This window comes from Pan paniscus, chromosome 6, assembly GCF_029289425.2.
Source record: "Pan paniscus chromosome 6, NHGRI_mPanPan1-v2.0_pri, whole genome shotgun sequence".
NCBI lineage: Eukaryota > Metazoa > Chordata > Mammalia > Primates > Hominidae > Pan > Pan paniscus.
In genome coordinates, this window is record NC_073255.2 from 119,402,319 (window position 1) to 119,429,697 (window position 27,379).

The window sequence follows — 27,379 nt, forward strand, 5'->3', positions numbered from 1 at the left end:
AGCAGGGCAGTGTGTGTTCTTCGAGGCAGGGAAGTGTATGGGCCTGAGACATCAGAGGATGCAAATGGCTAAGGAAAGAGGTCATTCTGGCAGAGGAGGGAGAAGTTGCTAGAGATTTCACTGCAGAGGTGTGACGGGGCTGGGCCGTGAGGGTGGCGGGTGCACAGGCAGGAGGGTTACTCCAGGTTGCAGGAAACAGCAGGAGTGAGGGTACATGAGGGCCATGAGTCTGGCCCGTTGGGGCGGTGTGCCAGCTATAGGCACCGGTTCCTTTTTCCATCTGTTGTTATGAGCAGGTGACTTCCGTACCAGCTAGGGAACAAGTATCGAACAACCAGGCTTTTTTTTTTTTTTTAAGACGGAGTCTCACTCTGTCATCTAGGCTGGACTGTAGTGGTGCCATCTTGGCTCACTGCAACCTCCACCTCCCGGGTTCAAGCAATTCTCCTGCCTCAGCCTCCTGAGTAGCTAGGATTACTGGTGCCCACCACCATACCTGGCTAATTTTTGTATTTTTAGTAGAGATGGGGTTTCACCACATTGGCCAGGCTAGTGTCAAACTCCTGACCTCGAGTGATCCACCCGCCTCAGCCTCCCAAAGTGCTGGGAGTACAGGGATGAGCCATTGCACCTGGCCAAAAACCAGGCTTTTTGGTGATGGCTGGGAACCCAGAAAGGGTGACAGTCATTTGTGATCCAATTCCTAGTTGTCTGAAATGTGCCTCCCTCCACCGCATGGCCTCACCACTGATAGCTTGGTCACCTATCAGCTGTGTGGTCTGGGCTTGCCACGGGTGGGACGCAGGAGAGTGGCCCTCAAAGATAGGTAAGTCCTAATCCCTGCAACCTGTGAATATGCTACTTTACATGGTAAAAGGGACTGTTCAGATGTAAACAAAATAAGGATCTTTTTTACATTTTCAATAAAAAAATGTTTTTTTGTTTTCTTTTTTTGAGATGGAGTCTCGCTCTATTGCCCAGGCTAGAGTGCAGTGGCACAATCTCAGCTCACTGCAACCTCCACCTTCTGGGTTCAAGCAGTTCTCCTGCCTCAGCCTCCCAGTAGCTGAGATTACAGGCGTGTGCCACCATGCCCAGCTAATTCTTTTGTAATTTTAGTAGAGACAGGGTATATTAGTCAGAGTTTTCTAGAGGGACGGAACTAATAGGATATATGTATATGGGAGTTTGTTAAGGAGTATTAACTCCTGAATTAACACGATCACAAGGTCTCACAATAGGCCATCTGCAAGCTGAGGAGCAAGGAAGCCAGTCTGAGTCCCAAAGCTGAAGAAATTGGAGTTGGATGTTTCAGGGCAGGAAGCATCCAGCACGGGAGAAAGATGTGGGCTAGGAGGCTAGGCCAGTCTAGCCTTTTCACGTTTTTCTACCTGCTTTATATTCTAGCTGCACTGGCAGCTGATGAGATGGTGCCCACCCAGATTGAGGGTGGGTCTGCCTTTCCCAACCCACTGACTCAAACTGACAACATCTTCACAGACACACCCAGGATCAATACTTTGCATCCTTCAATCCAATCAAGTTGACACTCAGTATTAACCATCACACAGGGTTTCATCATGTTGGCTGGGCTGGTCTTGAACTCCTGACCTCAGATGATCCACCTACCTCAGCCTCCCAAAGTGCTGGGATTACAGGTGTGAGCCACTGTGCCTGGCCAATTTTTAATTTATTTTAGAGACAGGGTCTCACTCTGTCACCCAGGCTGGAGTGCAGTGGTGTGATCCTAGCTCACTACAGCCTCAAACTTCTGGGCTCCAGGGATCCTCCCACTTCAGCTTCCTGAGTAGCTGCGACTACAGGTGTGTGCCACTACACCTGGCTAATTTTTAAAAATATTTTATTTTTTAGATTAAAAAAAATTTTTTTTTTTTAGAGATAGGATCTTGCTATGTTGCCCAGGCTGGTCTCAAACTTCTGGCCTCAAGTAGCCCTCCTGCCTAAGCCTCCCAAAGTGCTGGGATTATAGGCATGAGCCACTGCGCCTGGCTGGGAACCAATGCTTATTGAGCACCTACTGTGTACTAGGCTTAGAGCTAGGACCAGTGGACCTTGTAAGAGGGTAGCAAGAGGGCCAGAGTGAGTAGTAGGAGATGTTACCATGGAAACCAGAGGTTGGAGTGATGTCAAAAAGAAGCCTCCAGCCAAGGGACAGGGGGATCTCTAGAAGCCAGGAAAGGCAAGAAATAGATTCTCCCACGGAGACTCTGGAGGAAACTCACCTGCTGTCACCTTGGACGTCTCATTTCTAGAATGATAAGATTATAAACGTGTGTTGTTTTAAGTCACTCGGTGGTAATTTGTTATAGCACAAGGGGTTTTGTTTGTTTTTTAGAGACAGGGTCTTGCTGTGTTGCCCAGGCTAAAGTGCAATGGTACAATAATAGCTCACTGCAGCCTCGAATTCTTGGCCTTAAGCAATCCTCCTGCCTCAGCCTCCTGAGTTGCTGGGACCACAGGTGTGTACCACCACGCCTAGCTATTTTTTTCTTTTCTTTTCTTTTTTTTTTTTGTAGAGATGGGGTCTCGCTATGTTGCTCAGGCTGGTCTTGAACTCCTGGGCTGAAGCGATCCTCCTGCCTCCACCTCCCAAAGTGCTGGGATTACAGGAATGAGCCGCTGCGCCCGGCCAACCACACTCTTTTCTCTCATCTGTAGAATGGTCTCAGTATCCTTGTCCTGACTCTGTGTCTCTGAGGATGAGAAAGCAGGAGACCTCCAGTTCTCCTTGGCTGTTGCTGTAGATTTGTTTCCATAAAGCGGTTTCCTTTTCTTTTTTTTTTTTGAGACAGAGTCTCATGCTGTCACCTAGGCTAAGGTGCAGTGGTGTGATCTCGGCTCACTGAAACCTCTGCCTCCCAGGTTAAGTGATTCTCGTGCCCCAGCCCCTTGAATAGCTGTGATTACAGGTGCCTGCCACCACGCCTGGCTAATTTTTGTATTTTTAGTAGAGACGGGGTTTCTCCATGTTGGCCAGGCTGGTCTTGAACTACTGACCTCAGACGATCCGTCTGCCCTGGCCTCCCAAAGTGCTGGGATTGCGGGCATGAGCCACCGCGCCCAGCCCCATAAAGCAGTTTCTAGATCTCACTGTCATATGGCTCCGAATGTCCTGTTGTGAGATCTCTTCTGAAAGGGAGAAAACCTTATCCTGAGGAATTCTAACCGAAAGCCTGGAGAACCCACCACAGACTGATTAAAAGAAATCTTTCTCGTAGGAAAACTGCAAGTCCTGAGTCTCCAGCTTTTTCATGTGTGACCCTTGGGTGGCCCACTTCAGAGCATTCTGCAGCTTGTGATGGGTTTAATTTTCTGTTTTGATCCCATGGTGAAACCACAAATGAGTAGAAGTGCCTTAGGCAGGCCCTCCGCCCTGGTAGCCCCACTCTTGGGATGAGGCTAGGTGGGAACTGGCCGTCTGCAGGGGTTCCTGGGAAAAAAGCTCTTTAATCAGCGGGGCTGGAGGGAAAATGGCTCTGCAGGAATGAATTGAGAACTTGAAACGGCATCTTTCCCTCTGGTTGCCAGGGGAGAGTTGCAATTCTTTTGCGGTGATTTTGTGACTTTCTTGTGGTCAACCCCCTGGTGCCTGTTGGACTTGAGCACAGCAGCCAGATGAGAGGGGAAAAATAGGGGGAAGGTGGCTCCTTCCACCTGAGGGACATCTGCCTTTAATCACCGCTGAAAACAAAGCAGGCCAAGGAATTGCCTGCGACCCGCTGAGGGCAGCTCAGGTATCTCTGGAGGCTGCAGCCTTGGGGTTGTCGGGGGTCTCAGCCTTGGGGTCTTTGTGCACTTAGGTGCTCTGGGAGAAAACCTTCTGGAACTTTGTTCTGTTCACATCCGGCCCTTGCTTGAAAACTCCTGGTGGCCCAGCATGGTGGCTCACGCCTGTAATCCCAGCATTTTGGGAGGTTGCAGTGGGAGGATTGCTTGAGCCCAGGAGTTTGAGACCAGCCTGGGCAACATAGTGAGATCCTGTTTCTACCAAAAAACCAAAAAAAATTAGCCAGGTGTGGTGTGGTGGTGAGTGCCTATAGTCCCAGCTACTGGGGAGGGTGAGGGGGGGATAATTGCTTGAACCCGGGAGGTTGAGGCTGCAGTGAGCCGAGATCGCACCACTGCACTCCAGTCTGGATGACAGAGCAAGACCCTGTCTTTAAAACACAACACAACACAACACAAAACTCCTAGTGGTTCCCCATGCCTCAGGCCAAGGTTCAAATCCCATAGCATGGCACTTAAGGCCTTTGTCTCTTCCTAGTCTACTGCCCAGCCTCAGCCTCACTTCCCAGCCCCTGACTGACTACTCCAAGCCCCATAGAGCTGCTCCTCTGACAATTCCAGAGCTGTTAAGCATTTTTTTTTTGAGATGGAGTCTTGCTATGTTGCCCAGGCTGGAGTGCAGTGGCACAATCTCAGCTCACTGCAACCTCCGCCTCCCGGGTTCAAGCAATTCTCCTGCCTCAGCCTCCCTAGTAGCTGGGACTACAGGTGACCGCCATCATGCCTGGCTAATTTTTGTATTTTAGTACAGATGAGATTTCACCACGTTGGCCAGGCTGGTCTTGAACTCCTGACCTCAAGTGATCCACCCACCTCGGCCTCCCAAAGGTGCTGGGGTTACAGGTGTGAGCTACCACTCCTGGCCATGCTCTTTAGAGGACTGTGGCACCCTAGAGGAGGACAGAATCCCAGGCTTGGGGACCAGGGTTTGATGTCAGAGACTGGAGAATGCAGCTCCCTAGAGCAAGACCCAGTGGAGATCAGACGGTGAATGTGTGGAAGAACTGGGGCTCCACATCTTGTGGCTGTGGGGTGCTCCTTCAGCAGCCCAGGTCTGGGGTGACGCTGGGTAGATGGGGCTGTAAGATGCAGAGGTGGGGGAATGAGGAGCAAAGACAGGCTCCAAAGCATGGGATGGAGAGACATGGCCAAAGGTGAGGCTTTGGGAACAAAGGGAGGGGCTAGAGTCCCTGTGCAATGGGTGAAGTTGACTTCCCTGTCCCTCCCCGGCAGAGCCAGACACCACCTTCTAAGGGCTCCTGTGCACTGCAGGTCCTTGCCTGTTCTTGTCACCTGTGTCATGTTTCTGTGATTCTTTGTGTTGTCTGTTTCTTCTCATTAGATTGCAGGTCTCCTTTTCAGCTCTCTCAGGCCAGTAAGTGTCTCAGGATCTGGTGCTTAGAAAGGGCTTCACAAATGTTCATTGAACAGAGGACTTAGAATTGCTTTCTTTTCCTTCCTTCCTTCCTTCCTTCTTCATCATCTTCTTTCTTTCTTTTTTTTATCTTTCTTTTTTCTCTTCTTTCTTTTCTCTTTCTTTACTTCTTTTCTCCTTCCTCCTTTCTTTGCTCTCCTTCCTTCCTTCTCCTTTCCTTCCCCTTCCCTTCCCTTCCTTCTCTCCTCCTCCCCCTCCTTTTCTTTTTTGAGACAGGGTCTCCCTCTGTCACCCAGGGTGATGTGCAATGGTGGGGTCATAGCTCAGTGCAGCCTCAACCTCCTGGGCTCAAGTGATCTTCCTGCCTTAGCCTCCCGAGTAGCTGGGACTACAGGCACACACCACCATGCCTGGATAATTTTTTGTTGTTTGCAGAGACAAGGCATCTTGCTAGGTTGCCCAGGCTGGTCTCGAACTCCTGGCTTCAAGCAGTCTTCCCACCTCAGCCCCCCAAGGTGCTGGGATTACAGGTGTGAGCCACCATGCCTGGTCTAAAGTGTATAATCTCAACTATACAGCTTGATGAGTTTCTACTTATGTGTATGCTCATGTAAACCACCATTCAGGCCCAGAGGGAGAACATTTCCAGCACCCAGAGGGCTCTGGTGTGCCCAGGTAGGCCCCCTAGAGGTAACCATGGTTCTGATTTCATCACCATAGAATAGCTTTGCCTGTCCTTGAACGTCATATAAACAGAATCATTCAGCATGAACTCTATTGGGTGTGGCTTCTTTTGCTCTGCATCATCTCTGTGTGATTCATTTAGATTGTTGAAGTGGCTTGTGCTTTTTCAGTGCCGTGTACTATTCCACTGCAGGAATCCCATGCTGCTTCCATTCTCCTTTCGTGGACATTCTGGATTGTTTTTCACTGTATCTATTTTACAATCTATTGGAGAATATGAGCTGGAGCTTGTCAGCTTGAACTTGTCATTTTCCAGTGAGGAGACCTGGAGATTAGGGGTCACTTAGCCAATGTCACCTGGGAAGTCACAGGCTGAGCTGGGATAAGACCCCAGTTTCTTGACACACAGCTCTGTGATTCCCTCTCCCTCCGCCCATAAAGGGCAGAAATACGAACTCCTGAGCTTTCTCGGCAACCAAGTCCTCTTATTGGGCTTATGGACATGTCAGCTTATGGACGGAATCCTGACTTTCCCTCGCCCCGAGTCAGCAGGTCACAGAGAACCCAAGCAGCCTCTAAGATGTCATAGGTCTCCCTCCTGACCTGCAATAATGGCAAGAATCAATGTGTCAGCGGCTGCTTTTCATCGTGTGCTTCCGTGAGCCAGACTTTGCACCAAGGGCAAATGTGTTATTCACCCTCTCAGCCCTGCTTCCTTGTCTGTACCTTGGGAAGCAATTCAGTCCCCTCCCCAGTTATCATCACTCCCCAAAGCAGCGCGTAGAGTTCTCAGAGGGCCGCCACAGAGGAGGGGGTCGACTTTGCTGAGTCGAAGCCCTTCATCATAAGGGCATTATCAGGCGGCAGTCTGATTAGAATCACAAATGCCTGGCTAGGGTAGATATGGGAGGAGGGGCTGATTCTGTGCTGGGAAGGTGGGAGTGGTGCGGGATGCTTACCCAGGTGTGGAGTGAGCTCCTGGGTGGGCTGCACAGGGGGATGGACAGAGCTTTAAAATACTCAGTGTGGGTCAGAATTGTCCATCAAGATGAGAGACACTAGGCGTGGTGGCTCATACCTGTAATCCCAGCACTTAGGGAGGACGAGGGAGGAGGATTGCTTGAGCCCAGGAGCTCCAGACCAACCTGGGCAATATAGTGAGACCCCCATCTCTACAAAAAATTTCAAAATTAGCCAGGTGTGGTGGTGCAGGCCCATAGTCTCAGCTGCTCAGGAGGCTGAGGCGAGGGGATTGCTTGAGCCCAGGAGGTCAAGGCAACAATGAGCTATAATTGTGCCACTGTACTCCAACCTGGGCAACAGAGTGAGACTCTGTCCAAAAATTTTAAAAAAAGGAATATTCTTTCTAATGAGCTTTCTTTCCCTTTGTCTCTCTCTTCTTTCTTTCTTTCTGAAGCACGATCTCAGCTCACTGGAACCTCCATCTCCTGTGTTCAAGCAATTCTCCTGCCTCAGCCTCCCGAGTAGCTAGGATTACAGGTGTGCACCACCACACCTGGCTGATTTTTGTATTTTTAGTAGATATGGGATTTCACCATTTTGCCCAGGCTGGTCTTGAACTCCTGACCTCAGGCGATCCGCCTGCCTCGGCCTCCCAGAGTGCTGGGATTACAGGTATAAGCTACCACACCTGGCTAAATTTTGTGTTTTTAGTAGAGACAGAGTTTCACCATGTTGTCCAGGCTGGTCTCGAACTCCTGACCTCAGCTGATCCTCCTGCCTCAAACTCTCAGAGTGCTAGGATTACAGGCGTGAGCCATTGTGCCCCGCCTTCATTCTAATTTTGAACATGCATTCCCATGGGAAATAATCTGATCACAAAATATGTTAGAAACAACATAAGAATCATAAAGTTGTTTCTTCCAATACACAGTTTATGTATAATTAGTTCTTCCACGGCCCCCGCTGCCCCTGGCCTTCCCAGATATTTACTTATCACCCACTCAATGCTAGATGCTGCTGCAGAGATCCAAGTTGAGTAAGTCTCTGCTCTCAGGGAGAGAGAGACAGTCATGTCCGGGGGTGGTACAGTGGCTGCGAGTGCTGTGGGCAGAATTGGAGGAACCAAAGGGCGGGGACCAAATCTGTGCAGAGGGGACAGCAAATATTTGAGAGTGAAGGGGCCACTTGAGCAGGATGTGGAAGACGAGTAGGTGGCCCTCAGGGAGGCAGGGGTGGGGAGGGGAGTAGGCATTCTAGACTTTGGTGGGCTAAAGGCCCAGATGTGGAGAGAGGCATGGCTCAGCCTAGGGCTCAGGGGTTCAGGAGCGCAGGGAGATCCTTGCAGAAGGCCTGGTGGGCTCGGTCATGGAGTGGGCTTTGTCCCTTCCAGACCTCAGTCCACAATGCCTTTCTTTTTTTTCCTATCTTTTTTTTTTTTTTTTTTTTTTGAGATGGAGTCTCACTCTGTCACCCAGGCTGGAGTGCAGTGGCACGATCTCGGCTCACTGCAACCTCCACCTCCTGGATTCAAGCGATTGTCCTGCCTCAGCCTCCTGAGTAGCTGGGATTGCAGGTGCCCGCCACCACTCCTGGCTAATTTTTGTATTTTTATTTTATTTTATTTTTTGTTTGTTTATTTATTTGTTTTGAGATGGAGTTTCACTCTTGTTGCCCAGGCTGGAGTGCAATGGTGCGGTCTCAGCTCACTGCAACCTCTGCCTCCCAGGTTCAAACGATTCTTCTGCTTTAGCCTCCCGAGTAGCTGGGATTACAGGTGCACATCACCATGCCCAGCTAAGTTTTGTATTTTTAGTAGAGACCGGGTTTCACCATGTTGGCCAGGCTGGTCTTGAACTCTTGACCTCAGGTGATCCACCCACCTTGGCCTCCCAAAGTGCTGGGATTACAGACATGAGCCACTGTGCCCGACCCACACTGCCTTCCTTCCTTCCTTCACTTGTTCATTCAGTAAATACCACTGATGTGGGCCCTGCGCTAAACCTGAACGAGGGGTGGGGAGATGGAGAGACGGGAGTTCAAGGGCCTGTGGTCTCTCTGCAGGCTGCAGTTACACGGGTCAGGTGGACAGCAGCACGTCTGCACAGGTGTGTCCTGTGTGAGGCTGCATTTGGCTGGAAGTTGTCACCGAGTCCCTGGCTTGGGGATGATTTTGCAGACCCAGGGATGGCGCTGTCGTAGCAGCTCTTTGCAGAACTACCTGCCTGGAGAAGGCATAGGGGTAAGGCTTTCCCTGATCCTTCAAGCCCTCTGGACAGTGGAGACCAGCCCCAGAGGATTGTAGAACATGACGAGGCCTTTGACTCTGCCTGCCTAGCCTCCCAGTCACTGGGCTTCTGGACAAGAGGCAGCACTGCTCTGAGCTTCCTACCAGTGATGATGAGGGTGATGATGAAAGCTATGTCAGCGGGATGGTCTCTAAAGCCTCTCCCAGCTCTAATCCTGCCAGGAGGAGGAGGAAGAAGAAGAGGAGGAGGAGGTGGAGGAGAAGGAGAAGGAAGAGAAAGAGGAGAGAAGGAAGAGGAGAAGGAGGAGGAGGAAAAGGAAGACTAGAAGAAGGAGGAGGACAAAGAGGAGAAGGAGGAGGAAGAGGAAGAGTAGGAGGAAGAAGAGAAAGGAGGAGGAAAAGGAGGAGGCAGAAGAGGGAGAGGAGGAGGAAGGAGGTGGAGGAGGAAGAGGAGGAAGAAGATGGAGGCTGAGGAAGAGGAGGGAAGAGCAGGAGGGGGTAGAGGAAGAGGAGGAAGAGGAGGAGGGAGAAGAAGAGGAGGAGGAGGAGGAAGACCCTGGAGAGGGATGGACCCTGCAGAAATTTCCCAACTGGGCCCCAACCCAGGACCCCACCTCTTGTCTCCAGCGGAAAGCTGCAGGATCTGGTGGTGTCGAAGCCACGTTTCCTCTCTGCCTGCTGGGGGTTACATGAACTGCCAAAAATTCCTACCTTGAAAGGTAGGAAGAAATGTCAGACTTGGAAAGAAATGATCCAACATAAAAGGCAGACTTCATTACCAGCCGGGTTTATTTCATTCTCCCCTGGATTCGGAGTGGCTTCAAATTCTCCCGGGCCTGATCTTTGCAGGGGAACTGAGGAATTTCTCAGAGACGCCAAGACAGCAGTGTGTGGCGGGGGTGCCACCGGCTGCCGGACGATTAGTCCCAGAGCCCTGGTCCTTTGGAAAAGGTGTTCTGCTGGTGGAGACTCGCTGGGGTGTGATGTGATCGTGTCGGATGCCAAATTCCACAGTCAGTCCCTTTCAGCAGTCACATTCCTTAGATTCTTATCAGGGATTTTTCCCCCCAAGTGAACACTGGGAACCAGCCTCCCCGCTGATTGCAGGAGGATGGGAGGAAATTAAAAGCAGGAATCCTGGCGGTTGTCCTGGTTCGTCACCAGCTTGCCGTGCCAGCTTGAGCCCTTCCCTTCCCCTTTCCCCTTCTCTGGGCCTCGGTTTTCTCACCTGTAAAAAGGGGGTTGGGGCGGGATGATCTTTCCAAGGCCTCTGGCTGTGAAAATTCTATTTTCTCTTTCTTTTCTTCTTTCTTTCTCTTTTTCTTTCTTTCTTTCCCTCTTCTTTTTTCTTCCTTCCTTCCTTTCCTTTCTTCTCTTTCTCTTTCTTTCTCCCCTCCCCTCCCTCCCTTCCTTTCCTCCCTCCCTCCTTCCCTCCCTCCTTTCACTGCTTCCTTTCATTTCTTTCTCTCTTTCTCTCCTTCTTTCCCTTCCTTCCTCCCTCCCTCCCTTGCCCCCTTTCCTTTCCTTTCCTGTCCTTTCCCTCCTCTCCCCTCTCCTCCCCTCCCCTTTCCTTTTCTTTCTTTCCTCTTCCTTTCTTTGACAGGGTCTTGCTCTTTTGCCCAAGCTAGAGTGTGGTGGTGCAATCTCAGCTCACTGCAGCCTTGACCTCCTGGGCTCAAGAGATGCTCCCACCTCAGCTTCTCGAGTAGCTGGGATTAGTCACGTGCCACTATGCCCAGCTAATTTTTAAATTTTTAGTAGAGATGGGGTCTCGCTCTATTGCCCAGGCTGGTCTCAAATTCGTGGCTTTAAGCAGTCCTCCCTCCTCAGCCTCCCAAAGTGCTGGGATTACAGTCATGAGCCACTGCGTGTGGCCAGCAAAGTCTTAATAATTCTCCATTCAAGTCCATAGAGAGATGGTTTCAGGGGACAATAGACCTAAACAAAAATTTGTCTTTCCTTCACAGAGTGGGAGATGCTTGTGGGACAGTTGCTGCAGTGGGAGATTAGGAGTGGGGGCCTTCTTGTGTGTCCCCTCCTTCACGGGGGAGCATTCCTCCCCCTGAAATGGTGCAGCTCTACTAAGTCTCTACTAAAAATACAAAAATTAGTGGGGTGTGGTGGTATGTACCTGTAATCTCAGTTAATTGGGAGGCTGAGGCAGGAGAATCACTTGAGCCTGGGAGGCAGAAGTTGCAGTGAGCTGAGATTATGCTACTGCACTCCAGCCTGGGAGACAGAGTGAGACTCTGCTTCAACAACAACAACAAAACAAAACAAAACAAACTTTTTGTAGAGACCAGGTCTTGCTATATTGCCCAGGTTGGTCTTGAACTCCTGGCCTCAAGTGATCCTCCTGCCTCGACCTCTCAAAGTGCTGGAATTGCAGCATGAACCACCGTGCCCAGCCTAAACCATCTTTTCAATGGCAGTCCTCTTCTCATCTGTTGGCCCACATTTTAAAACAGCTTTTATGAGAGTGCCATTTATTCAGAAAAAAAGACTCCAGGATTATCCTTGTTAAATTTCAGATTAAAGCCTGATCCAGGCCGGGCACGGTGGCTCACGCCTGTAATCCCAGCACTTTGGGAAGCCTAGGCGGGCAGGTCACTTGAGGTCAGGAGTTCGAGACCAGCCTGGCCAACATGGTGAAACCCTGTCTCTACTAAAAATATAAAATTTGCCGGTGTGCTGGTAGGCACCTGTAGTCCCAGCTACTTGGGAGGCTGAGGCAGGAGAATTGCTTGAACCAGGGAGGTGGATGTTGCAGTGAGCCAAGATCATGCCACAGCACTCCAGCCTGGGCAACAGAGCTATGCAAGAAGAGAAGCTGTGTCCTTATTTCTGGACACAGTTGTGTGAGGTTGTGATGCCTGGAGCGGTGGCAGCCATCTTACAGCCATGAGGCAAGACAGCCTGGGGAAGGCAGAGCAGGAGGCAGGGTCTTTGACTGTGTGATGCTGCCTAATTAGCCAACTCTGCAGCCACTCACTTCTCAATATGTGAAATCTTAAGTGACCTGGTTGTTCAAGCCCAATTTATCAGTAGGGTTTTTACAACGCATCTGAAAGCATCCTCGCCAAAACAACCTGCTGTCAAAACATACTATCAAGATGTGAGACCAGGAGACACTTGGTGTCCTGGTTGCACCATTTACCACCCCCCCCCCAAATGGCTTTGGGCAAATCTCAATGCCACAACCTCAGTTTTCCATCTACAAAGTAGCAGTTCACCTTCCCAGGGGAGCCAGAAGTCCCAAAGACAATAGCACCGATATGAATGTAAATTTGTGGACTGCAAACTTCTAAGCATAGCAGATGTTACCATTAAACTATTAATAGGCCAGGCACAGTGGCTCATACCTGGAATCCCATCTCTTTAGGAGGCTGAAGTAGGAGGATTGCTTGAGCCCGGGAGCTCAAGACCAGCCTAGGCAATATAGTGAATCTCCCTGTCTCTACAAAAACAAAGTGCGAAAATTAGCTAAGTGTAATGATACGCGCCTGTGGTTCCAGCTACGCAGGAGGCTGAAGAGGGAGGATTGCTTGAGCTCAGGAAGCGGAGGTTGCAGTGAGCCGTGATCATGCCACTGCACCCCAGCCTGGGTCACAGAGTGAGATTTTGTCTCCAAAATAAATAAATAAACAATTGTACTTTATGGGCTGGGCATGGTGGCTCACTCCTATAATCCCAGCACTTTGGGAGGCGGAGGCGGGCAGATCACAAGGTCAGGAGATCGAGACCATCCTGGCTAACACGGTGAAACCCCGTCTCTACTAAAAATACAAAAATTAGCCGGGCGTGGTGGCAGGTGCCTGTAGTCCCAGCTACTCGGGAGACTGAGGCAGGAGAATGGCGTGAACCCGGGAGGCAGAGCTTGCAGTGAGCTGAGATCGCGCCACTGCACTCCAGCCTGGGTGACAGAGCGAGACTCCGTCTCTAAAAAAAAAAAAAAAAAATTGTACTTTATAATGAAAATATAATCATAATCCTGAACTAGCTCTATCTCTTCTGGTAAGGAAAGGAGACAAGACTTTTTACCCACATGGTATCTACATTTTTTTTTTTTTTAGAGACAAAGTCACTGTATCACCCAGGCCAGATCGCAGTGGTACAATTACAGCTCACTACAGCCTTGGACTCCTTGGGCTCAAGTGATCCTCCCACCTCAGCTCCCCAAATTGGACTACAGACACAAGCCACCATGCCCAGCTAGTTTTTTTTTCCCCCAAATGCTGATCCTCCCTGAATGCTGGTCCTCCCTAAATCCTGATTCTCCCTGAATGCTGATGCTTCCTAAAATGATCCTCCTTAAATGTGCTCCTCCCTGAATGCTGATCTTTTCTCACGTGGTCCTCCCTCACATGATCCTCCCTAAGTGCCGACCCTATAGAAAGCGCTTGGCACCATCTCTCCCCCTAGCCTGTCCCCTCTGGCCCTCCTATTAATGGCGGTAGTTGGGGATCACTGCTGAAGTGCTCAAAACCACACAGCCTGCTTGGCCAAATCACATACTTCTCAGCTGCCCCCTCCACGTGGAAAACTCAATCCATCAGTGGCCCCGCCAGCCCTTCCCGCCAGTGCGCAGGCAAGGAGCCGATGCTGCCTGTGGGGCTGGCTCTCAGGTGGGGTGGACCCCAAAATTCCCCACCATGGAAGCTGCTGGAGAATAAATGCAGATAACGAGGAGGGAGGAAGCCGAGAGGCTGGTGGCACGGCCGTGCTCCGTGGAGTAGGTCGTGCACTCCCGGAGCCCCTCTCCCTCCTCCCCGGCTGGAAATCCACACAACTCCTTTGCCCTTCAGACCTCCGTGCTGCGCCCTGGAAACCATGTCATCGCCTTTGTGTTTTTGCAAAAAGATTTGGTCAGTCGCCATGGAGATTTCAGATCATCTTTTCCCTCCAAAAATCAATGACCTTAACTTTTCAATTCCTTCCCTGCGGTGCTTCGAAACAGACAGTTCCAGTAAAAACTATTATGAGGAAACGCAGGCAGGTCTATCTGCTATCCAAACACTCCTACTGTTTTTTGTGCCCGAAAAACTGATCAGGCCATGGTGTTACATACACTCGGCTATTCCTATGTGAACAAAACCACCACTCCCTGCGGTGTTGAGGCGGATGAGTGATGGACAGGAACAGCAGCCTCAGAGACACTCATTTTGCTGGAAGGGATGACCTGATTTGTGCCAATTTGCTCGATGGCAGACAGATGATGGAGAAGTGCTCTCAGGGGGCTGTTGGGGGGCTATGGCCATGAGCACCTTCATGGACTGTCCATTTACCCCCACTGGGCTCAGCTTCCAGCTTCTGTCTCTCCATCCTGCCCCAGCAGGTACTCCTGGAACCCCACTCTGAGTTCCCTTCTTTAAAAACTTTCCATGTGTTGGCCGGGTGCAGTGGTGCAGGCCTGTAGTCCTAGCTACTTGAGAGGTGGAAGAATCTCTTGAGCCCAGGAGTTCTGAGACCAGCCTGGGCGACATAGCAGGACCCCATCTCTGCAAAACATTTCTTAAAAAAATAGCTGGGCATGGTGGCATGCACTTGTAGTCCCAGCTACTTGAGAGCCTGAGGCAGGAGGATTGCTTGAGCCCAGGAGGTTGAGGCTGCAGTGAGCTAGAATTGCATCACTGCACTCCAGCCCGGGCAACAGAACAAGATGCTGTCCCTGTAAAAAACAAACAAGCAAACCTCATCCTACTTTCCACGTTTTCACCTCCTCTTTTCCAATAGGGTGAGTCTCCAAGCTCCTCCAGAGCCAACATGTCTCCACCTTCCACCCCCATCGAGTGGGTATCCTGCTCGCCCCTTCAAGGATGGGGTATCTACTCCACCCACTGTGGGCAGCCCATTGCACTTGTGGGCAGCTCTTCCTGGCAGCGGGTACCTCCTTATCCTGAGCGATGCCTGTCTCCCAGCAGCTTAATGCTCTGACCTGACTCCGTGCCCTCTGGGGCCACGAGAGCAAGTCTGGTCCGACTCCCCTACAGGATGTTGGGGCAGAAAGCTGGCTGCCTTCACCATGGCCCTCCGCTTGTTTCTGCTCGATATTCCTGAGGCACCTGTCCTCAACAGCCCTCACCTGTTCTGCTAGAGAGGGCAGGTCTGAGCCTGAGGAGCCATGGGACCTCCTTTTCACCTGGCCAAATCCCGGGTGATGACTTTTCTTCCCATGGAAGCTCACGGCTCTAACTCTGACATTAGCCTCCCCTCCCTCCCAGCTCAATCACCTTCTGCTTGTAGGACAGTGGCCACAGATATCTCCTCCCGGGGCTCTGGGTGGCAGTTTCTCTGCATTTCTATTGAACCTCATGGCAGACACAGGGAGAGTCCTCAGTGAGGTAGGAGATGGGATTTGACTCTGGAGGTGGGGTGCAGACACTGGACCAAATTGAGGACTAGCTAAAACAGGGAAGAGGTGAAAGCACCTCTCCATAAAACATACCCCCTAGCGCCATAACAATTTACCATTGCCATGGCAACACCCAGAAGTTACAGCCCCTTTCCATGGCAATGACCTGATAACCCAGCAGTTAGCACCCCTTCAAAGTTATCACCCGGAAGTTACCACTTAATCATATGCAAATTAAGGGGCGGGTTATACAGAAATTATGAATAACCTGCCTCTTAATTTGCATACCATTAAGATGGGTATAAATAGGAGTGAAGCTCTGCCTCCGAGCTGCTACTCTGGGCACACTGCCTGTGGGGTAGCCCTACTCTGCAAAGAGCAGAACGTCTGCTGCTGCTGTGCACTGCTGCTTTGATAAATTTGCTAATACCACTGGCTTGCCCTTGAATTCTTTCCTAGGCTAAGCCAAGAACCCTTCCTGGTTAAGCCCCAACACTGAGGCTCACCTATACTGCATCAGTGGAAGAAGATTCTGAGCCAGAGTCTAACATGGAGGGTGTTTATTAGGGATGACTTTTAGGATAAATCCCTGGGGAAGGGAGGGGACTGAGGCAGGAATGAGCAGAAGGAGACGAGCCTCCATATAGGCCAGGACAGCTGCCCCAGACCCCATGAGGCTCTGCAGCTGGGATGCTCTTTCAGCGTTGTCCCCAGGCAGGGATATGTCCAGGCTTTTCAAGTGCGCCTCCACCAGTCACAGGATGGAGGGTGCCCCAGGAAGAGCTGGGACCTTGGATGAGGTGACTCTGAGCAGCTGAATGATGGATGTCTGTTGACAGCACTTCCTGTAGCTGGGGCTAAAAGCCTTTCTCAATGCAGGGGATCTGGGTGGCAGAGCCCAACATCTACCACAAGGGCTGGTGGGCATGGAGGGGAACAAGGTGTGTTCCTGATGCTATTTTGCTAGTAAGACAGCCTGGGATGGCCTTTGATTTGTAGAGGCCACAACTCCGTTGACTCATGCTGAACTTATTGTTGGCAAGAACCTCTACATCCCATCTGAGGCTTGTCCTCTGGGCTCTGGGGCTGCAGTGCAGGACTTCATATTCGCCTGGTTGTATTTCATGTTGTTAGACTTGGCTCCTTGCTGCGGCTGTGCAGATCTAGCTTGGATCCCAACTCTCTCCTAAGACCCAGGCCCCTGTCTCTGCTGGCTCCTGGTCTTCCACAGTTCCCAGCAGCAGTTTACTGCCTCCCCAGTCGAGGTCTTCCTCTCCTAGAGGCATGGCCTCAAGAAGACAGACAGCCACGTGCCAAGACCCAGATCGTCTGGCTGTTTAGCAAAGTGTCTTAAGAGTTGCCCGTTGACTTGTTGCCTTGGACATGTTATTTACTCCTTCCTGTGCCTCAGTTTCCTTCTCTGTAAAAGTAGAATAATAACAGTACTTACCACCCAGAGTTGGGTGAAGATGATCAGGACACCTTGCTTAGGTAGCAGAATGAGGAGGGGAAGAGAAACCACTCCATGCGCTTGGCTGGGGTCTGAACCACACTCAACTCTCATCTCACTGGTTTCAAACAGGAGTAGGGATAGTTCCTCCTCCTCGCTATTTTTCCTGGTCCTTGAGGGATATGGGTAAGAAGGACCTATGAGGGGATATTTTATTTGCTCTCTGATTATCCACCTGTTCTCATTAGCAAAGTGGATGGAGCATGGGGTTGGGAATGAGAAGACTGAGTTTCAAGGCATAAATTTACTACATACTCATTCTGTGACTTGTGGTCTTCTCTGGAGTTTCTTATCTGTAAAATTCCTGCATGTCACGTTGAGAAGATCGAACAGAAGAATGTACATGTATTCATTTGCCAGGGCTGCCATGCCACCGACTGGGTGGCTTAAACAAAAGAAATTTATCTTCTCATAGTTCTGGAAGCTGGAAGTAGAAGCTGGAAGTAGATCAAGGTGTGTTACCACCTGATCAGGGTTCTCACCCACCATGCAGATGCAGCCAAAATACTGAAACAGCAGGTGTTGCAGCAGAGAAAGCATTTAATTATTTCAAGGCAACTGAGCGAGGAGGACAGGAGATAGTTCTCAAATCCACCTTCCTGAGATTTCAGAGGCTAGGGTCTTTTTTTTTTTTTGAGACGGAGTCTCGCTCTGTTGCCCAGGCGGGAGTGCAGTGGTGTGATCTCTGCTCACAGCAACCTCCACCTCCCGGGTTCATGCCATTCTCCTGTTTCAGCCTCCCAAGTAGCTGGGACTACAGGTGCCCACCACCACGCCCGGCTAATTTTTTGTGTTTTTAGTAGAGACAGGGTTTCACCATGTTAGCCAGGATGGTCTTGATCTCCTGACCTCATGATCCACCCGCCTCAGCCTCCCAAAGTGCTGGGATTATGGGTGTGAGCCACCGCACCTGGCCAGAGGCTAGGGTTTTTAAGGTTGGTTTGGTGGGCAGGGGGCTAGGGAATGGGTGCTACTGATTGGTTGGGCATGAACTCTTAAGGATGTTAAAACTATCTTTGTGCACCAAGTCCATTTCTGGGTGGTGGAGGGTCATGGATCGCTGGGCCAGCTGGTGTTCGTTGGTTCATCAGTTCATCTGAATGCAAACTCTAAAAAGTATTGCAAAGACCAGTCTTAGGTTTCACAATAACATGACTCCTGAATGCTAAGTTATTACAGAAGAGCAAACTAGGGAAAAATAGTGGGTTCTTGTTTTACCGTACCTGCATCTTAGCAACTTTTGGTTGTCACAAAAGAAGTTACATGACTAAGGATCATTGTTCTTAAGAAAAGAAGTTTATTAATCTTGTTGGACAGCCTGCCTGGGACTAGGAGAGGAAGGTAGTGAATTATTAGTGACTACTGTCTGTTGAAATGACTGTACATGTAATCATGCATAAAGGATGAAAAGGTCAGAGAGAGAGGAAAAAATATATAACAAACATCTTATGATTGAGTTCTCCCGGGTTCAAGAGATTCTCCTGCCTCAGCCTCCTGAGTAGCTGGGACTACAGGTGTGCACCACCATGCCCGGCTAATTTTGGTGTGTGTGTGTGTGTGTGTGTGTGTGTGTGTGTGTGTGTGTGTGTGTTTTGAGACGGAGTCTTGCTCTGTAGCCCAGGCTGGAGTGGAATGTCATGATCTCAGTTCATTACAACCTCTGCCTCCTAGGTTCAAGTGATTCTTCTACCTCACCCTTCCAGAGTGCTAGGATTTCAGGCATGAGGCACCACACCCAGCTAATTTTTTTTCTAATTTTTTTTGTAGAGCTGGAGTCTTGCTACGTTGCCCAGGCTGGGCAAACCTTAGTTCTAACAGAGCTTCTTGAACACAGTTGGCAGGCAACCTCACTGGCACTGGCCTTTCTGAGGGATTGGGCAGGTGTGGCCAGGTAATTAGAACAGTGAGGGCAGGTGTGGTGCTGGGGAGCTGGGCCTGAAGCTGGACACCCCCAACCTTGAGATGGCTCAGATCCTGCTGGGGCTCAGGTCCTGGCACAGACCACAGCCCAGAGCAGCTGCTGTGGTTGAGCTGAGTGACTGTGGATGGGAGGGCTCCTTCTGGGATGCAGGAGTTGGGGTCGGAGCAACAGAACTTTACCAGGCCTGCCCTGTGTCCGCCGTCTTCAGGAGCTGGGAGTCTTCCCATAGGACGAAGGCTAAGACAGAGGCATACAAGGGGCCCTGTGGGACAGGAGAACCTTTCCTGGCTGGAGGGTCAGGGAAGGCTCGCGGGAGGGACACGGCCACGTCTGTGCTTGAGAGGGCGCCCTCTGGTGGTAGATAGAGGAGACTGCAGGCTGGGAGGGCAGGAGGGGCCGAGGTTCAGGACCACCATGGGAGGGGCGTCAGGACGCGGACTTGCAGGCACGGTGCCTAATTGGCTGTAAGGAGGCAGGGAAGGGAGGGAGGAAAGGAGAAGTTGGAGTCTGGGTGATTTGCTCCTGGTAAGGAAACGGGGAACTTAGAGGTGCTGGCCTCCAAGCTGGAGGAGCAAGTCGGGGTTGAATAGTGATGGATTCAGTTGGATTGGACAGGTTGGCATTGTGTGTACTGCAGTGTCCTGTGGGACATGACGGTGTGTGACCACTGTCTAGGCAAGCAGGCAGGCACAGTGGTGACTCAACAGGGGGCCAGGACAGAGCTCAGGATGAGGAAATGGGGACAGACTGTGTGGTTCTGGTGGAAAGGAGGGGGGCACTGGCAAGGCCTTGGGGCCTTGCAGAATTGCTTGAGCCCAGGAGGTCAAGGCTGCAGTGAGCTATGATTGTGCCACTGCACTCCAGCCTGGGCAACAGAACAAGACTCCATTCCAAAACAAAAGAAAAAACAAAAGCCCTGGTCTCTGACTCAGGCTCGGGACTCAAGTGTCCTGGGGAGGGGAGGGGACGCATGAGATCAACCCTCAAAGCAAAGCTCAGTTAGGAGCACTGGGGCTTGGGAGGCCAAGCCTGAGGCCGGGGTAGAGGTGGTGAGGTAGGAGGTGGAACTTGACTCCAGGGGCAGAGCTTGGACACCAAACCAAATTGATGACTAGCTAAACAAAACAGGTCGGGGCGGAAGCGCCTCCCCATAAGACACGCCCACCAGTGCGCCATGTCAGTTTCCCATTGCCATGACAACACCAGGAGTTACCACCCCTTTCCATGACAACGACCCAACAACCCTAAAGCTACCACCCTCATCCTGGAAGTTTACGCATAAACCACCCCCAATTTGCATACAATTAAAAGTGGGGCCGGCACAGTGGCTCATGCCTGTAATCCCAGCACTTTGGGAGGCCCAGGCGGGCAGATCATTTGAGGTCAGGAGTTTGACACCAGCCTGATCAGTATGGTGAAACCCCATCTCTACTAAAAGTATAAAAATTAGCCAGGCGTGGTGGCGTGCACCTGCAATCCCAGCCACTAGGGAGGCTGAGACAGGAGAATCCCATGAACCTGGGAGGCAGAGGTTGTAATGAGCCAAGATTGCATCGCTGCCCTTCAGCCTGGGCCACAGAGCCAGACTCCGTCTCAAAAAAAAAAAAAAAAAAAAAAAAAGTGGGTATAGATATGAGTGCAGCCCTGCCTCTGAGCTGCTACTCTGGGCACACTGCCTCTGGGGTAGCCCTGCTCTGCAGGGAGCATGACCTCTGCTGCTGCTGTGCACTGCCACTTCAATAAAAGTTGCAACACCACTGGCTTGTCCTTGAATTCTTTCCTGGGGGAAACTAAGAACCCTCCCTGGCTAAGCCTCAATTTTGGGGCTCCCTTGTCCCATGTCACCAGGGCAATGTGGGGAAGAGGCTGCTTCAGCAGCATCTCTTAGGGCGGCAGGCAGCCTCGGAGAGGGGTTGACTGGTCACATTCCGAGATGGGCATGAACCTGGGAAGTGTCCTGAAGATCTCTCTATCGCATCATGACATGATTTCCTGAAATCACTTAGCACTTGTTTTCTCTATTAACCCCCAATTAAGGATTTGATGGCTCAGCCAAGTCACAGAGCCAAACGCCTGGTGGGGTGAAAGTGCTGTGCAAGCAAGCCTTGAGCTGGTGGTGGCTCGGGACGGTTTGATTGCTCCTCCCCCTAGGTGAAGTGGGCCTCTTCTTGCAAGAAAAAGAGACTTGTGGCCGGGCGCGGTGGCTCGTGCCTGTAATCCCAGCACTTTGGGAGGCTAAGGCAGGTAGATCAGTTGAGGTCAGGAGTTCCAGACCAGTCTGGCCAACATGGCGAAACCCAGTCTCTACTAAAAATACAAAATATTAGCCGGGTATGGTGGCGGATGACTGTAATCCCAGCTACTTGGGAGGCTGAGATAGGAAAATTGTTTGAACCCAGGAGGCGGAGGCTGTAATGAGCTGAGATCATGCCATCGCACTCCAGCCTGGGCCACAAGAGTAAAACTCCATCTCAAGAAAAGAAAGGAAAACAAATGAAATGAAAGGAAAGGAAAGAAACAGAAAAGAAGAAAAGAAAAGAAAAAGAAAAGGAGACTTGTTGGGGAGCAGATCCGTCCTCAAGACCTTTGCTAGGAGTGAGTTTACTGTCTTGGACCCTCCCTGAGTGCTCAGCTGGGGAGAAGGGAAGGGAAATGAGGAAGGAACATTGCTGAGATGATGCCCAGAGATAATGCCAGTCCCTTGCCATCCTGATGGAGGCTGCCAGGAGTGTGTTCATTTCTTGGCAGTTCGAGGACCAGGCCTGCCACGTCCCAGTTCTGTCCTCCTGGGTCAGTCCTTCCAGGAGGGTTGTGAAAGGGACATATGTCTCCTGGTAAGCACCTTTCTGGGTGCAGTTATTTTATGGCCCCCAGAGCACTGTTCACCCACTGCTGTGCATCCGCCATAGTCAGGAGCTGAGGTGCGCAGGTGGGCGGTGGCAGGACGACACCACCAGACAGCAGACAGAGGCAGACAAAACACTCAGGATGCAGGGATCCTAGGGGCAAGGCAATGGGGGTCCCCACAACCGTGGCTACCTGGGGATGCACAGGCTTTAGAGCTCCATCTGGAAAGGCCTGGAGCCCTTTCCTTGTCTCTGCCTCCCTTATTCATTGTTTTTGGCCAGGTTTTGATTTTTGGAAGCCATTTCCAGTCCATTTAAAGACCAAATGTTCTGGAGATGGTGATTCGAGGTATTTGGAAATGTTTTCCAATTCACAGCTCATTTCTCTATGGAAAGCCCTGACTCAGTGTGGTTCAGAGATGCTGGACGGCCTGTCTGTTCTAGAACCCTTGGGGCGGATCTCAGGATCCCACATTAAACCATCCTGAGGAAAGTCAGTCTCTCTCTCTCTCTCTCTCTCTCTCTCTCGCTCTCGCTCTCTCGCTCTCACTCTGTGTTTGTGTGTGTGTGTGTGTGTGTGTGTGTGTCGGAGTGTCGGAGTGTCGGAGTCTTGCTCTGTCACGCTGGCTGGAGTGTAGTGGCACGAACTCGGCTCACTGCAACCTCTACCTCCCGGGCTCAAGCAATTCTCCCGCCTCAGCCTCCCGAGCAGCTGGGATCACAGGCACCTGCCACCACACCTGGCTAATTTTTTATTTTTATTAGAGACGAGGTTTCGCCATGTTGGCCAGGCTGATCTCAAACTCCTGACCTCATGTGATCCGCCCATCTCGGCCTCCCAAAGTGCTGGGATTACAGGCATGAGCCACTGCGCCCGGCTCACCTTTCTTTTTGGAAACACACACTGAGTGCTTGAGCTGGAGCTGAGGCTTTCCAGTAGAATCAAAGGAAGGGCCTAGGCTGCTGAAGTCTCCCACAGTTTCAGGACCTTTTTAATTGGCAGAGGTGGAATTCACAGTTTGTACTGGGTAGGTGGGATCCCGCCAGTCCTCGGGTCAGGAAGACTAGACTCCCTTTGCAGCTCAGCCTGTGGTTTGAGCTGTAGCTATGGGCAATGAAGTTTAACCTCTTAGACGTTCTTTTCCATCTGCAAACTAGGACTGTCTTTAAGCTGTTAGATTCCTTTGTAGGGTTTAAGTAACCAGTTGATTAAGAATGATGCTTTGATTTTGGTAATGCTGCATGATTTACACACTACTGACTGGGATGTGTTCATTTAGTCCTGATCATAACCCCCCCCCTTTTTTTTTTTTTTTGAGACGGAGTCTCTCTCTCTGTCGCCCAGGCTGGAGTGCCGTGGTGCGATCTCGGCTCACTGCAACCTCCGCCTCTCAGGTTCAAGCGACTCTTCTGCCACAGCCTCCCCAGTAGCTGGGATTACAGGCGCCCTCCACCATGCCCGGCTAATTTTTTGTATTTTTAGTAGAGACTGGGTTTCACCATGTTGGCCAGACTGGTCTCGAACTCCTGACTTCAGATGATCTACCCGCCTTGGTTTCTCAAAGTGCTGTGTTTACAGGCGTGAGCCACTGTGCCAAGCCTCATCATAACCTTAAAAGTTAGATTTTAAATATAACTGAGGCTCAGAGAAGGGACATCACTCTGCCTAAGTCATACAGCAGGTTTGTGGCAGAACCTGGTTTTAAACTAGGTTTCCTGGTGCCTGTGAGAAGAGGGCTCAACTTTTCACTACTTTCCCTTTTCTTCCATGTTTTTGTTTTGTTTTGTTTTGTTTTGAGACAGGGTCTGGCTCTGTCATCCAGACTGGAGTGCAGTGGTGCGATCATAGCTCTCTCTAGCCTTGATCCCTGATCTCAAGCGATCCTCCTGCCTCAGCCTCCCGAGTAGCTGGGACCACAGGCATGTGCCACCATGCCTGGCTAATTTTTACTTTTTATTGTATAGAGATGGGGTCTTGCCGTGTTGCCCAGGTTAGTCTGGAACTTCTGGGCTCAAGTGATCCTCCCACCTCAGCCTTCCAAAGTGCTGGGATTATAGGCGTGAGCCACTGCACCCAACCCCTTTCACGTATTTTTGAGTGTGCTAGTACTGGTAATATGTATTTTCCTAGAAAATTGTCCAGTAGTCAGGATTTTTGAAATTTTTTGATGTAAGATTATACCTAATATTTGCTTATACATTTAAATCTCTATATGGAATTTTTTTTTCTTGTTCTTCATGTCTATTAAACCTGAGTTTAGCAGGGCATGGTGGCTCACGCCTGGAATCCCAGCCCTTTGGGAAGCCGAGGTGGGACGATCACCTGAGCCCAGGAGTTTGAGACCAGCCTGGGCAACATAGCTAGACCCTGTTTCTACAAAAATGCAAAAGTTAGCCAGCGTGTTGGTGCACACCTGTGGTCCCAGCTATCTGGGAGGCTGAGATGGGAGGATTGCATGAGCCCAGGAGGTTGAGGCTGTGGTGAGCCATGATCATGCCACTACACTCCTGACCTCAAGTGATCCACCCACCTCGGCCTCCCAAAGTACTGGGATTACAGGCATGAGCTACCACACCCAGCCTGAACTCATGTCTTTCTTCAGCTCTTGTAAATTTTCTTGTTATTTCTTCAAGTACATGCTTCTCTTTGTTCTTTTTTGATCATGCCTTCCAGAGCTACTACTATATAGATGTTGGTCCTTGGTCTTCCTCTAGGTCCCTTGTTGCCTGTTTCTGCCTGTTTTCCATCTCCTTTTCTTTTTGCAGTGGCTACTGGGAAAGGTCACAGCTTAGATTTGCAGCTCATTGGTTTGCCCTTTAGCTGTTTCCATTCTGTTTTTCATAGTCATACATTTCACTTCTAAGATATTGCATTTTTTTTATTTCATATTTTTTTTGTGTGTATGTCACAGGGTCTTGCTCTGTCACCCAGGTTGGAGTGCAGCGGTGCGATCATGGCTCACTGCAGTCTCAAACTCCTGTGCTCCAGCGATCCTCCTGCCTCAGCCTCCTGAGTAGCTGGGACCACAGGCATGTCAGGGACCATGCCCGGCTAATTTTTGTATATTTTTGTAGATACAGTGTTTCACCATGTTGCCCAGGCTGGTCTAAACTCCTGGGGTCAAGCTATCCACCCGCCTCAGCCTCCCAAAGTGCTGGGATTACGGGTGTGAGCCACCATGCCTGGCCAGAATTTTTTAGTGAGTGATACATTGTCTTATTTCTTTGAGGACATTAATTATGCTTTAAAAAATTGTCTCCATCTATTTGCTTTACTATTTTTTAAGGGGATGTGATTTATTGCCTGTTGAGTTGGTGCCTTTCTTCCATGATACTGGCCTTTTTTCCTCAAATAATTTGAAAGTCTTGGTATCTGGGGTTTTCCATTAGCTTGTTTCTGTTTCCTGAGAATTTGTCTGTTGGTGGGCTGGAGGTATGGATGAAGAATGGGAAACGAGTGTGTAAGAATTCATTTATCTGTCTGACTTTGAGAGTGACCCTATTTCTCCTGGAGGTCACAAGCTTTTTTTTTTTTCTTTTTTCCATCCCCCAAGACTGAAAGGTCACCAGTTTTTGAGGTCAGCCAGCACCCACTCCTGTGACCATACCTACCTTAGGACAGGTGAATCCAATGCCTGATATCTTTTTTTTTTTTTTTTTTAAATAGAGACAGGGTCTCGCTCTGTCACCCAGGCCAAAGTGCAGTGGCACTATCATATCTATGTATCTCTACATATCTATAGATACAGGTATATCTCTATATCTAGACATAGATATAGAGATATATCTGTAGATATCTATATCTATAATATATTTATATCTTGAGATGGAGTCTTACTCTGTCATCCAGGCTAGAGTGCAGTGGTGCGATCTCGGCTCACTGCAACTTCTGCCTCCTGGGTTCAAGTGATTCTCCCGTCTCAGCCTCCCAAGTAGCTGGGTCTACAGGTGTGTGCCACCAAGCCTGGCTATTTGTTTTTGCATTTTTAGTAGAGACAGGGTTTCTCCATGTTGGCCAGGCTGGTCTCGAACTCCTGACCTCAGGTGATCTGCCCACTTTGACCTCCCAAAGTGCTGGGATTACAGGCATGAGTCACCATGCCCAGTCATATATATATAATTTTTGTAGAGACAGGATCTTGCTATGTTGCCCAGGCTAGTCTAGAATTCCTAAGCTCAAGCGATTCTCCCACCTTGGCCTCCCAAAATGCTGGGATTATGAGTGTGAGCCACCGCACTCAGCCTCCAATGCCTGATTCCTGAAACCAGCAGGGACAAGGACCCGGGTCCTACCTGTCCAGCTCTTTCTATGGTGGTCCCCTAACCAATCTCTCTGATGGTCACCTTTGGGTCCCTCTCTACCTCCTCATCTGCATCTGCGCCCCCATGTGGCTCCTAGCTTCAGCCCCGGTCCTCTTTTGTGTGTTTCTGGCTGTGATTTTTGCCTTCAATGTGGGCCCATCTACTTTCTGTCTCTTAGGGACCCCTCCAAATGTCTGGCCCATTGCTTCTCTCTTTCCAATGCCCTTGAGGACTTTTTTTCTTATTTTATTTTATTATTTTTTTAGACAGGGTCTCGCTCTGTCACCCAGGCTAGAGTGCAGTGGCATGATCACAGCTTACTGTAGCCTCAACCTCCTGGGCTCAAGTGATACTCCTGCCTCAGCCTCTTGAGTGGCTAGGACTATAGGCGTGTGCCACCACAGGTAATTTTTAAATATTTTTGTAGAGATGGGGTCTCGCTATGTTGCCCAGGCTGGTCTCAAACTCCTGGGCTCAAGTGATCCATCCTCCTCGGACCCCAAAAGTGCTGAGCCACCACCCGGCCGGGGACTTATTTTTTAATTTTCAATTTCTAGGCTATGGGGATGGGAGGAGGAGGTGGGAGCACCTTAACCTGATCCCGTATTGTTTGTGTACGTCCCTTCCTCTTTCCTCCTCTCCACTGCCCAAGCTTGCTGCCCCTTGCTTCTTGTACTCTGAAGGCATTTATTCCCTAGCCCGGCAGGTCACATGTCTCTTCCTTTCTCCTGGCTCCTCCCCTTCCTTCAGCCTTCTGGCTCTTTCTTTCTTTCTCTCTCTCTCTCTCTCTGGCTCTTTCCCTTCCTCCCTCCCTCCCTCTCTCCTTCTCTCTCTCTCTCTCTGGCTCTTTCCCTTCCTCCCTCCCTCCCTCTCTCCTTCTCTCTCTCTTTCTCTCTCATTCCTCCTCCCCTCCCCTCTCCTCCCCCCCCTCTTCTCCCTTCCTCTCCTCCTCTCTTCAGGGTTTCACTCTGTTGCCCAGGCTGTAGTGAAGTAGCATGATCATAGCCACTATGATCCTGCGCTCAAGCCATCCCCGCCCCAGCCTCCTGAGTAGCTGGGACTACATGTGTGCGCCACCACGCCTGGGCTAATTTTTTAATTTTTATTTTGTAGAGGCAGGGTCTCACTATGTGGCTCAGGCTGATCTTGAACTCCTGGGCTCAAGAGATCCTCCTGCCTCAGCCTCCTAAAGTGCTAGGATTACAAGTGTGAGCCACTGTGCCTGGCCTGGCCACTTCCCATTGCAGGCAAGTCTCTAGACTTGCCGTGGTCTCTCTCCGCTCTGTGCCTGTTACACCGCTGCTTCCCCTGCTGGCTTCGTCCCCTCTCACGGCCCCCACACATTGGTCAGTTGGTCGGTTGGTCGGTTGGCTA

General features: G+C 50.4%; 1 protein-coding gene across 4 annotated transcripts in view; it reads left to right on the plus strand.

Annotated features, from left to right (window-relative positions):
- The window catches only part of COL26A1 (collagen type XXVI alpha 1 chain), a 195,850-nt gene that overhangs the window by 29,439 nt on the left and 139,032 nt on the right, over positions 1-27,379 (plus strand). Inside the window, exon 1 of one of the 4 annotated variants that reach the window (XM_034964650.3) lies at positions 20,979-21,452. The exons of the other annotated variants lie outside the window; for them this stretch is intronic. The gene's annotated coding sequence lies outside the window, so the exon portion shown is untranslated. Of the gene's footprint in view, positions 1-20,978; positions 21,453-27,379 lie in introns of those variants that run through there. 4 annotated transcript variants of the gene reach the window in all.